Raw genomic sequence first — 12,129 nt, 5'->3', positions numbered from 1 at the left:
CCTCTCTATCAAGCAGGAAGCCAGACACCTAGAAAGTGTGACAAAAAGAGCCAATGTCACACCTGAACACTGAAACGGTCAACAAATACAATATAGCCATACACAATGCCAAAGCCAATCATTAACCCGAAACTGCCACTAATCACACAAACTATTCAACATTGTCAAATCCCTCACCAAACTATCATCCACACCACAATCCACTGCAGTATACAACTCCTTTATGGACTACGTCAACTCCAAAATACACATTAGCCAAGCCCTCCCTCTGATAGACCAGACCCGCCCCCCTACATCAAAACATTCCAACCGATCGACAGACTCCCTAATCACCCTTCCTACCAAAACAAAACCAGCACACTTTCTGGATGCCACATACCCACCAAGTCGCATTGACCTGCATCGCCACCCTCACTCCCCACTGGCTCAATATGAGAAGGTATTGAGTTTTGGAAGAATTGGGCTCGAGAAAGTGGGTGTCCATCCAGTTGGGGATGGTGGAGAGATTGCTTTTGAGGATGAGATTTGGACATGTATGTGGGTCATCTGTGTATTGGGCGAAATGGCTGTTTTGCAAAGTATCTGTTCCAGGGATGCAACATATAGGTTGAAGAGGCGTTAAAACGGGGATGAGGCTTGTGGGACTCCATACCTGACCGGGTGGGGTCAGAATGAAAAGGTGGTATGGCAACAGTGCGTCCCATCAGTGAGGAAGGAGGTGAACCAGTCTAGGAAGGTGCCCGAGAGTTCCATCCTGTGGGACAGGTCGACTAGAATGGCATGGTTGATGGTTTCAAACGCTGCAGAGAGGCAGAGTACGAGCAGGGCTGTCTCTATCAGTGATATTGTGGAGCTCAGATTATGCGTAGCGGTTTGTGCTGTCAGTTGAAAGCCAGATTGGAAGAGCAAGTAGGTTCTATCTGGTGCGAGTTGTGACAAAGCATTCCATGATTTTGGAGCGGTATGGCAGGATAGTGATGGGGTGGTAATTTTTAGGGAGAGTGGGGTCGAGAGGTTTTTTGGGGAGAAATTCATCCACTTTAAAGAGGCGATAGTACCCATCAGACAGTTCTGCCCCTTCATCAACTCCCCTACCAAGCGTCCATCCTAATCCTCCCATTTCAACCTGAAAAAAATGTAACTTCAGTTTCACTCCTCCCTACCCCCTTTCAACATTTGAAACTAGTAAGGCGCTCCAAGACCATTTGAGTAGGGCCAGCACTAAACAAACAAAATGAATAAATGATAGAAGAGTCTGGGGTAATCCAGAACATTTGGCAGGAAGACTTACAAAAGGAATGCTACGAGGCAAGTTAGCTCTAGGAGAATCCTAATTGCAGGCCAAATGTTAGAACTACAAAGGGCATTCTGCACTTTTTATCTATTTGGATTTAAGAGTAGGTGTATTAGCTATGCAATACACTTACCAGCAATAATCTTTCTGAAGCTTGTATCTGCTTAGAATCACATGCTTAGTCTGCATCTAGTGGTTTGCTAAGAGTAGAACATTGGTCTCTCAAAATAAAAATAAAATAGGCCGCTGACTGATGTTCCCATCACCACCCCTCCCCCAGCCCCCTCTCCCCCCAAAGATCCTTCATGCATAGACATACTCTGTCATTTTTAAGGGATGTGTGTGCAATGCAGTTATATATTTGTACCTGCATTCTGCTTAGAATCACATGTACTCTTGCAGGGAGAGTACATGTGATTCTAAGCAGAAAAAAGTTGCAGGAAGACCATTATTGGCAAGCAATTGGTCTTCTGGAACTTGTGAGCCTGCTTAGATTCACATGCTTCGCATGGCTTAGCAAGCAATATCTGATGCAGGTGATGGGAATCCCAGGACAGTGAGAATTTGATCTTGCCTTTATATCCACAGTAGTGTCTTGTGAAGTAGTGAAATGAACTACAATTTGCAGCCTTGCAAATCACCTCCAGTGGCACTTTTGCAATAAATACCATGGTGGCTCCTGAGCTGGGTGCTGATTGTATCGTGGGTTTAAAAGCTAATGTTTTCTTTGCAAGTTCATAACAGTTGTATACAGACAACCCATCTAGAGATTGTGGCTTTGGAAACTGGGTCACCTTCCCTACACGCAGCAAAAGACAAAAAGAATTAGCTCGCTATCCCTAATTCCTTGGTCTTGTGTGAATAGAACAGGACTACTCCATGTACAGTGTGTAGTGCTCTTTACGCCTCCATTTTGGTGGTTAGGGAAAAAAGAATGGTAGTTCTATAGACTGTTTAACATGAGATTCATTTAGGAGGGAAATGTGGCAGTGTACGAAGCAGTACCTTGTTTTTATGTATGAGACAAAAGGTTGACATACTGAAGGCCTGTAGTTCAAACTACTTATAGATGTTACTGATTATAAACAAAATCTTGGTAGGTATATTCTTTTAACACCTTGCATGTAGGCTTTAGCCACACGGACTCTTCCCCGCACCAGGCTACTTCTTGATATCTCATAAGCATAGTCCACATATATGAACCTTTGAGTGAGATGTGAACTAGCACCAAGTCTAGAAGGAAAGGGAGGCAAGATCCAATTTGTATAGGCATACAATCAATGGTGTTAACACTTTGAGTTCACCAAATAATAAAACATTTCCACCTGTAATAACAGTGTCCTGTATTTGGTTTTCTGGCTCCCTTGAACATTTCAATACATTTGAGGTAAATCTAGATGACCAAACTTTAGGACTTCAGGAGCCATGCTGCCAAATTCAATGTCTGTGGGCACAGATGGGTCAGCAGGTCGCAGTTTCAAGGGTGGTTGCATGGTCATCTTTAGAAGGCGAGGATACATGCTTGTCTTGCACACATTGGTGCAACTCATAAATATTGCACTCATGAAATAGTTTGTGTAACACTTTGTAGAGTAATGGGGTGGAGAGTACAGCGTAGGCAAATGTCCATGACCAATTCACACATAGCACATTTCCTAATGACTCCTCTTCTGAGATTTCCTGGATGCAAAAGGTTTGGCATCTTCTGTTTTGCACTGTTGCAAGCAGATCCACGGTTGCACTCTCCCACAGCCTGAAAATCAATTTAGAGCAGTGCATTTCCCATTTGTAAAATTGTTGAAAAACCCTGCTTAGGTTTTCTGTCCAGTGATGGTGTCGACCTGGAACATGTTGCACCTGAACGAAAATCTCTTGATGCACCACTACCATATTTCTTGTGCTAGCATGGTCTGTGCTTTTTAATGTGTTCCTCACAGTTTATGTACAGCACAGCCTTGGTGTTCACTTTACTGATCAAGATGCTCCTGCTGTAAATTCATATTGGAAAGATAGTACCATCTTCATTCCTAATAGCTCTAACAAGTTAATGTCATTTTCTTTTTGGGTCCACGCAGCCTTTAACATTGCACATTCCTCTTTCATTACCACCAGTAGACCTTCCCAGTGGGCCAATACTTAAGACCATTACCTTGACAACCATTGATGGATGATTTTCATGTTTAGGCGCACATGTGAAACTGTAAATTCACCATCATACGAAATCCCTTTATGATTTTACTGTTACCTGGACACCTTTCTAAAAGCAAGTTTAGGAATGCTTGCACCTTTCTGGTGGCTCCCATGAATGTTTTTTTTCTGAGGGGAACCAGGCTTGATTTCATTACATTTATGTTGAAATCCAGTTGGAAGCATAGGTCCACTTTTTTTGTGTTGAATAGGCAGACGCACTACAACTCCCTTGTGATGAACCAGTCCATATAAGGGCAGACCGGAATGTTTTCCCTGCGCAGGTTTACCACCACCAGAAGCAGACAACGTGCTGACTATTCCAAAAAGGTAGTACCGTGAATTGGTAGCAACTTGAGGTCTTTCACCTCGCGATTTTCTGTGAGCTGAAAAGTATGCATCGTTCATGTAGTGCAGTCATGAATTACCCTTAAGTGGAATGACCTCTTGCAGTGTTGCCATTCTGAATTTTTGGTTTAAGAATAGATTTGCTGTCTCAGATCTAGGCCTGGCCTTTTTTGGGTACCAAGTAGTAAAGATTGAATACTCTAGTTTACCTGATGTGGATGGATTTTCTCTATGGCACCCTTTTGCAATAGCAGTTGGTATGAGCTGTGGGGCTGTGACACTCAGTATATTCTGAGACCAGCACACATGGAGAACCACTTCCATCCGTAGCAAGTCAGTGTTGAAGAGGCTCTGGCCTTGGCCGGGAGGTCCTTACATTCCACTGGTAGTGAATGATGTCCAAATTCTAGGGCTGCCGGAGCCAGGCCCTGCACTTCAGCAACACTGGGACGTGGTGTAGAATCACCCCCCATTCTCAGGAATTAGTGGCAGCGTGAACAGCACCACCAACAGACAAAGCAGGTCTGGATACCAGATTGTCATGGCCACGCCAGAGCGATGAGCATCCTGCAGCAAGTGTGTTGATCACACATAGCAAGAAGGGGAACGGAGGAAAAGCTTATACAAAAAGTCCGCCACAGGAATGAGAACACCTCCCCCTTGGTCCTTGGCTGTGGGAACATGCCAGCAAACTTCTGACGCTTGGAATTTGTCACCGTCGAGAAGGGGGTCGACCTGAGGTTTCCCCATTGATAGAATTATAAGATCAACTTAGTACTGGCGAAGCTCCTGCTTTTGCAAAGACTGTAGCTCCCTACTGAGCGAGCCTGCAATGGTGTTCTTCGTGCACACCAGGCCAAAAGGGACAACAAATATGTCCTGACAAATGGGCCAGTGCCGCAGATCCTGGGCCTCCCTAGAGAGCCGGTGAGCACGTCCCACCCCGTTTCTGGATGTAGAACATGGTGGTGTTCGTGAAGATCCTCACCACATTGCCCCTCAGCAACACCAGGAAAGACTGGAGGGCCCAGAAGGCGGCCCAAAGCTCCAGGACATTGATGTGAAGGGTATTTTCTTCTGCCAACCAAAAAGGCCCGTCGTGTTACTGTCGGTGTGTGCTCCCCAACCATCCAGAGACGCATCCGTGGTGACAGTCTCCTGGTAAGGAGGGACTTGAGACAGAGCCCCTTGCTTGAGATTAGGGCATATGCCCCACCAGTGCATCACCCATCAGAACTCAACAAATCCAGCAATATCTTCAAGAAAACCACATCCTAGGCAAAACACAGTCCAGCTTCCCACCGGGACATGGGACTGAGTCAGCCCTACTTGATCTTAAAATTCAACTTGGTGACAAAGGCAAACCAGCACTTCTCCTAGACTTGTCCGCTGCCTTTGACCTTGTTAACCACAACATCCTAGGCATGCACCTAAAAAACGAAGCACATTTCTCGCCAGAAGTCATCGCCTTGGTGGCCTCCTTCCTAAAAGGAAGACTCATGAGTCTTCTCAGACACTGCATCTGCCTCCCGCATCACCATCCACTATGGTGTCCTTCAGGGCTCATGCACTGCCCCCACTCTACAATATATTCACCCTCCCGCTCTTCAATGACCTCGACTGTCGCAACATAGCGTACACCAATTACACTGACATGACACAGGTACTACTCCCACTAATTGGGCCCTATGAAGATGCGGCAGCCCCAACCAAAAATCTATTCAGCCATCCAGACCTGGATGGCCGCCAATGGCCTTTGCCTAAATGTCAACAAAACTGAGCTCCTAGTAGGTACTAGCGAAACTCAAGCTCCCACCTCAATACAAAACCTTCAACATTGACAACTCCACCATTCCAGTCTGACTGTTAGAACCCTAGGTGGCTATCTAGACTCACTATCCATGTCTCGCCAGGTTAACGCCATGGCTTCCTTGGCCGCACTCACCACTAAAGTAATCAATGCAGTTAAGCCCTTTCTCTCCACCATAAACTGCTTATCCATCGCCAGAGCCACAGTAGGTACCAAATTGGACTACTGCAAAGCCCTATTCCTAGGCACCTCTGCAAGAAAAACCTGAATAAACTTCGTCACCCAAAACAATGCCCTCAAGGCAGCCCTGAACATTCCCAAAATGGACCATCTCAAGCTAGTAAAGATGCCCACTAGCTACCAGTTAAGGAACACATACTATTCAAATCCATGGCCATCAGTCATGTCTCATTAGATGCACCACCATACCTATCCAAAAGGATCACACTCAACTCCAACAGACCCCACCTCTCCAATCAGCTCTGTGTACCCATGTTCAAAAGATCAAAGCAGGGGGTCCAGTTTTCAGCAATTGGCACCAAAAAAATTGGAATGCCTTGCCCATCACACTTAAACGAAAGCTCCTACTACACCTTCCGCAAAATGCTAAAAACCCCTACTGTTCTAACCAACCTGCGGTATACATGCTGTTTCCTTATAACCCCAGTAACAACCCAATGTATGCTCTTTATTTCTGCAACTAGGTCTTACATCCGTTTATCCATTGTCCTCACTACTGTTATGTTACCCATGTAAGCTAAGCAATCTGTAAAAGCACCACGATGCCCCAGGGCCGCTTGAGCGCTTTATAAATGCAAATAAAGAGTGAAGCAGCATCTCTTCTCCTCGGTCATGGTGAAAACGCATGACGTAGGCCCAAGCCTGGGCCTTCTCGAAATGCAATGGAAGATACTAGATATATGATCTTTGCCAACAGTGGGTCCATCGACCTCCAGTCAAACTATCAAAAACCTTTCCAAAAGTGCAATATCAAAACTTGCTCAGCAAGCAAGACTAGTCCCAAAAATCTGAAGATGCCCACCAGGTGTTGAGCTTAATGTGAGGACTGTCTTTGGACAGGGGCGGTATAACCCAAAGGACAGTGATTGGTTCAGAGGAGAAAAACAGTTTAAGCTTAAACTGAACTGTTTCTTTTATTGAGGATGCCCAACCTGACTGAATATTCATGAGCATGTGAATCCATGCCAGATCCTGTGCTGAAACTCACCTACTGTCAGGGGGATAATTCTTCCAAGCATAAATTCATTGGCCCTTTTTCCTGGTACTGGTATTAAGCAACTCTGGTGCCAGTTGCCCTCGGGTCTGAAGATGCAGGCTTCTATTTTTTCTCTCCACTCTTGCATTAACAGGCTTAGAAGGGACACGGTTTGGTAATAAAGGGGCAATTTGCTTTAATTGCTGAAAGGAGAGAGATAACCTGGAGGAGAAAACCATGGTATCTTCTATAAAATCCATCCTAATATGGTTCCTCCAAATATTGCGAAGCATTCAGCTATCCACTGTAGAAGGTTTGAACACCAAAAATGAACACATGTAAGCTATGAAATGACTGATGGGTCGACCTCATCTGGGGGATGTAATTAATCAGGGTCAATGTCTTGGCATTACTAATTGTGGATCAGAGTCCTCAACAACCTCATGGTCAGGAAGTATCCAGGTGAATGTCCATTTGCGCTTGTTTTTCAGGTGGTTAAGGGCGCAGTATGGCTCTCCCCTTTTCAGGGTGGGTCTTGCCTTTCCATAAAGGATATATCTGTAATATGGTTACCATGAACTCCTACTCTTCTGGGCTTCAGTTCTGGTGGTTGAGCTAGAGCTCAGGGGAGGGGATTGAAATTAAACATCTTGGTAGTCAGCCGTATGGTCTCCCTCTTCCCTACTACTGGAGTCTCATTGCAGAAGTGTTTTTTAGCATCAAATTCCCCAGGCGTGGATGGTTCAGTGTGGAAGTTAATTTATGTTTTAAAGTCCCCTTTCATGTTGGTTCAGTGTGGTCACTGGCATGTGTTTGACTCACCCTTGGTTTGCAAAATTTCCACTCAATGCCACGGGTTTCAGTTCAATGCCTCCATGCTTTTCTTGGCTTCGTCAGTTTATGGCTTGTAGCAGTTTCGATCACCAGGCGACTCCATAGCCTGCCCCAAGGTCACGAGAGCTGGGGGGGGGGGGATCTGCTGTGGTACCTTGTTCAAAAGCACTGGGGAGAATCAGTAGGGGCCTGCATCTAAAATACAATTTGGACATCAGATGCTGCTGCCCACTCCACCCACAATGCATACAAAGCCTAGTGCTTTTGACAGCACTCCAGAAAAGTCGCAGGTTTACATTTGACACCCTCGGCAGCAGCGTGGCAGACAATAGTTGTCTTGGGAGACAACTATTACACACCTTGTGTGCCTCACCAGGGAAATTTCGAATTACACTGGGTATAACTGAAATGCTGTACTTCATGTGAAACATGGGGGAAATCTATGAAAGCCTATTTAAGCGTAAAAATAATTCTCTAGGACTGTAGGGTTTTAAAAACTGATCTAGGGCCTCCACTCCGAATGTTGAGATATTTTGTCATACTGTACTTCAAGGTTCTAGTTGAGTGCAATGGCACCAAAAATCCTCTCACTTGCTGCCAACCGATGGAGAAAAACCACTCTCGAGATAGCAAACCATGCAGTATCTTGGGTACCTGTACAAAGTATTGGAATAGTGTGACAGAAACGCCCCACTTTTCTAATCTGTGCCAAACACTAGATGGTGAACTATGCAATGCATGTGAACACGTAGATTCACAAGCTCCAGAAACCCATTTACAATACAAAGAAATAGCAAACAGTGCGGTTTTGAACACCAGAGCCATTTAAAATCCTATCGGACAAGCCAATTTTTGCCGACAGCCCTGGGATTTAAAGCTATGCTCCACGATATTAATTTGCCATAACGTTAGATCATCATATCAGCCAGGCCCTCTTCGATACATGCCAACATTATCTATTTTGGGACAGTAGTATAGTACTTAGACTGCAGTCTGGGACTTTTGGTCCCGAGTTTATAATGTGGAAATTGAGGGCTAAAAGTCCAAGAATGCACTAGTCTCCGAAATGGATGTATGCTCTGGGTTGTGGCGTACTAGATTAAAGCTTTGAAGGCCACCTCAAAGCTCATCACCTCCACATCTGCTGCTAGCAAGCTACTGAATAAATCTAGACCATTAGTAAACACATTTCAAAGACCCATTTGCAGTCAGGGGTGGGAATGCGGGTCCAGACTAGTGCCATAGAGTTATTTCAAAGTTAAATTATGCTGCACAGCAAGTCATGCAAATTGAATAGTCCCCCACATCAGGTTTGTGTATACCACTTTATGAAGTAGTTTCTCCATTAGCAATTTCATGTGTGGTAGAACAATTGCAGCACAACACAAGCACTACTTGTTTAGACAGCCACTGTCAACCTGTAGTTTGAAACCAGTGCCAGGTTTTTGATAAATCTTGTCAGCCCACAGGGGTCTGCAACCTATGGCTCTCCACATGGACTAAAATCCCATGGAACAGGCTTGCCTTGGAGGGGAGTTGTAGTCCAAAACATCTGGATAGCCAAAGGTGAAGCTATTCAACAGGTCAACTGAGCATGGTCAATGACAGATTAAATTCAGCAAGGTCATGTTGTTGTCATTGATACTCTGCAGCCTGCACATGTAGTTTTGTGAGCAGAGTCCTCAGATACGCCCAGTTTCCTGTAGTAAAAGGAAGGCCGTGTTCTCGTTCCATCTTGCTCATATTTACATTTTTATTAAAGATTTAATAAACAAAAAGCATAACAAAAGTGAAAACCACAAGAGTGGTCAACTCAAATCCCCTACAGCCTGCACCAAACCCTATAAAACATCAGAATTGCATGAGAAATCAAACAATGGCACATTATCATAACTTGTGGTATTGTCGAAGCATCTCTTATAACAATCCAGCCAATCTTTGGTCTCTTCCCTAATCCCCTCTTCCCATAGGAGGGGGCAATTAAATGTTACCTTCCCCTTGTGCCAGTGGAGAATCAATTGTCCCAAGTTACTGAATCCTTTTGTTCTCCCACCCCTCCCCCATGCATGCAGGTTCCACTTTCCAACTAGCAGGGCCCATTCTTCTTGGAACACCCGCAGGTCAGTGACTAGCAGTGAGCTTTTTCATTATGAAAATAACAGCTTTGGAGTTCCCAAGCAGCCCTACTCGCCAGTGTAATCGATTTCCATTTCTGGGCCATTGCAAATCACCATTATAGCCTCACATACTCAAAACAATTCATCTTCATTTGGTGGGGGTATTCCCAACAACAGTCTACCCCCAGTTCAGTTTGATCCGGCTCAGTTCTCAGCAAAATATCTTCAGGCAAAACCACCACATGTGGAAACGAGGACCAATTTGATCATATGCTCTTGAACGTAGCAGGGATGCACGTTTAAACATTTGAGATCCTCGGAAAGTCTAAGCCATGTAACATTTTGAAATAATGCTCTATGGCAGACGTGAATAAGTTACCGTGGAACATATTAATTGTAAATTAATCTGATCACTTTGGATTGGCATGCCAGATTTGCGTACATTTATCTTCAGGACAGAAAATGGCCCAAAGGTTGAGATTGTAAAGTGCTGGAAGAGTGATAAGATGTATGCACATATATTGTCTGCAAATAAAGACAATTTTTACTGCCCAGAGGGTCTTATCTCCCCTCCACCCCCCAATACGTTGGTTCGCACATATGGCCAGCTGCTCCATTGGCATTACATAGAGCAAGGTGAGGGGACAGCCCTGCCTCATCTCCCGCAGGATAGGGTGATCTGGGATGTTAATGTGCAGTTCACTTCAGGGAGCTATACAGGGCTGCTAAAGTTCTTCCCAACACCCATGTTTTCCCCCCAATAGACTTCGCATCACCACTCCACCTTACCCACCATAAGACCAGTGCTGCCTCAAGGCCCCTACTTTGTTCCACATACACAAGGTTGGTCTTCCTAATGTTGGACCCGAATGCCTCCCCTATGAAGCCTACCTGGTCCCCATGAATTAAATATGGGAGAGCACTCAAATTCGATTCATTACCCAGTAGTTTAGCCAGAATTTCATGTCAGTGTTTATACCTCTAAGAGGCAGGGCCGGGGTGTCTTCACCTGGTCCGTTTTAAATAACCATTATAGCCCCCAACGTGCCTGGAAGTGAACCCCCCTACCAGAAGATCATTGAAAACTTGCACCATGTATGGGGCTATAAGGAATTCGTACATTTTTATTAAACCAATCTGCAAGCCTGGCACTGGAATAGAGTTCAGTAACTATATGCGTTCTGTTCTAAAGTTTAAAAAGCGTTCATAGGCGTCCCTATACTCTACCTAGGTTTCAGGGCCATAAACTTGGCCTCCCCCTGCCTCTTGATAAATCTCCCTCAGCTTCCAAGCCAAAATCTTTGTGTCTTGTAATAGAAGGGTTTTGAGCTGAGATGTTTCCTTTTAGCTCTGCCATCCTTGCTGGAGACAGGCCACCCGTTTGGGTGCTCCTGGTTGCATCCTTAAGTGTTTCCTTGCAATAACTGCCTGCCCCGCCGTAGGGTGGCTTTAAATCCTTCAAAAAGAATGAGAGCCAACCTCTAAAACATGTGGGCTGTCGTAATGATTCACTGCTGAAAGACATTTCCATCTCCCTTTATTTCTATGTGCCAACCAGTTCTCAAGATTAACACAGACCAAGTCATGCTACCACCTTCCATTCAGAGACAGCTCATGGGAGTCACCCGCAGACAAGTGAGGTGTCCACCAATCCTAGTTCATTTGATGGACTAGAGACTTCATTGACCTGGGTGGTGGGCATCTGAGAATCCTTGGGCCTCCACCATGTTAATATCTACCCCACCATCAGTGGGCTGCTCACAAGGACCCTTCAATTCGCATTTACCCAGTCCCAGAAAGTGATCCGACCTTCATTCATACAGTACACTGATCACAATGTTATTGTGCTCCCTTGTAATTGAGCCCTTATAAAATAGAACGACCTTCCAGATCTGAGAACCTTGGCCACCACCAGTCCAATCTTACTAGACAACTAGCATCACACCTTTTTTGTCTTGGCTGACAAGTGAAGCTCGCCTAATTCCCTGAATTCCATCTCGGTTCCTTCCCCTTTAACCAATGGGTTTCCTGTAGAATCAAGCTTAGACCATTTAAATTCCTCACCAGTGAGCGTTTTGGGGAGGAGTTAACTACTTGGACATTCAGAGAACCACCAAATAAGACTAGCCATACACAAAGAAGTGTACCTCAAGTGAAGCGAAGCCTGCACACTAAACTGCAATTACCAGATGCATCCACACATCTGCCCAAACCCATTCCCTCTACCCTATTCCTTTGGATTACACCCCCCTCTCCCCCCGCCCCCCCCCCTCAAGGCATCCAGTCTTAACTTACTGCCACACCCCACCATGGACTGGACGAT

Source organism: Ambystoma mexicanum, chromosome 2q (assembly GCF_040938575.1).
Source record: "Ambystoma mexicanum isolate Mex_15411 chromosome 2q, UKY_AmexF1_1, whole genome shotgun sequence".
NCBI classification, from domain to species: domain Eukaryota; kingdom Metazoa; phylum Chordata; class Amphibia; order Caudata; family Ambystomatidae; genus Ambystoma; species Ambystoma mexicanum.
The sequence above is the reverse complement of the archived record's forward strand: the minus strand, read 5'-3'. Positions refer to the sequence as shown.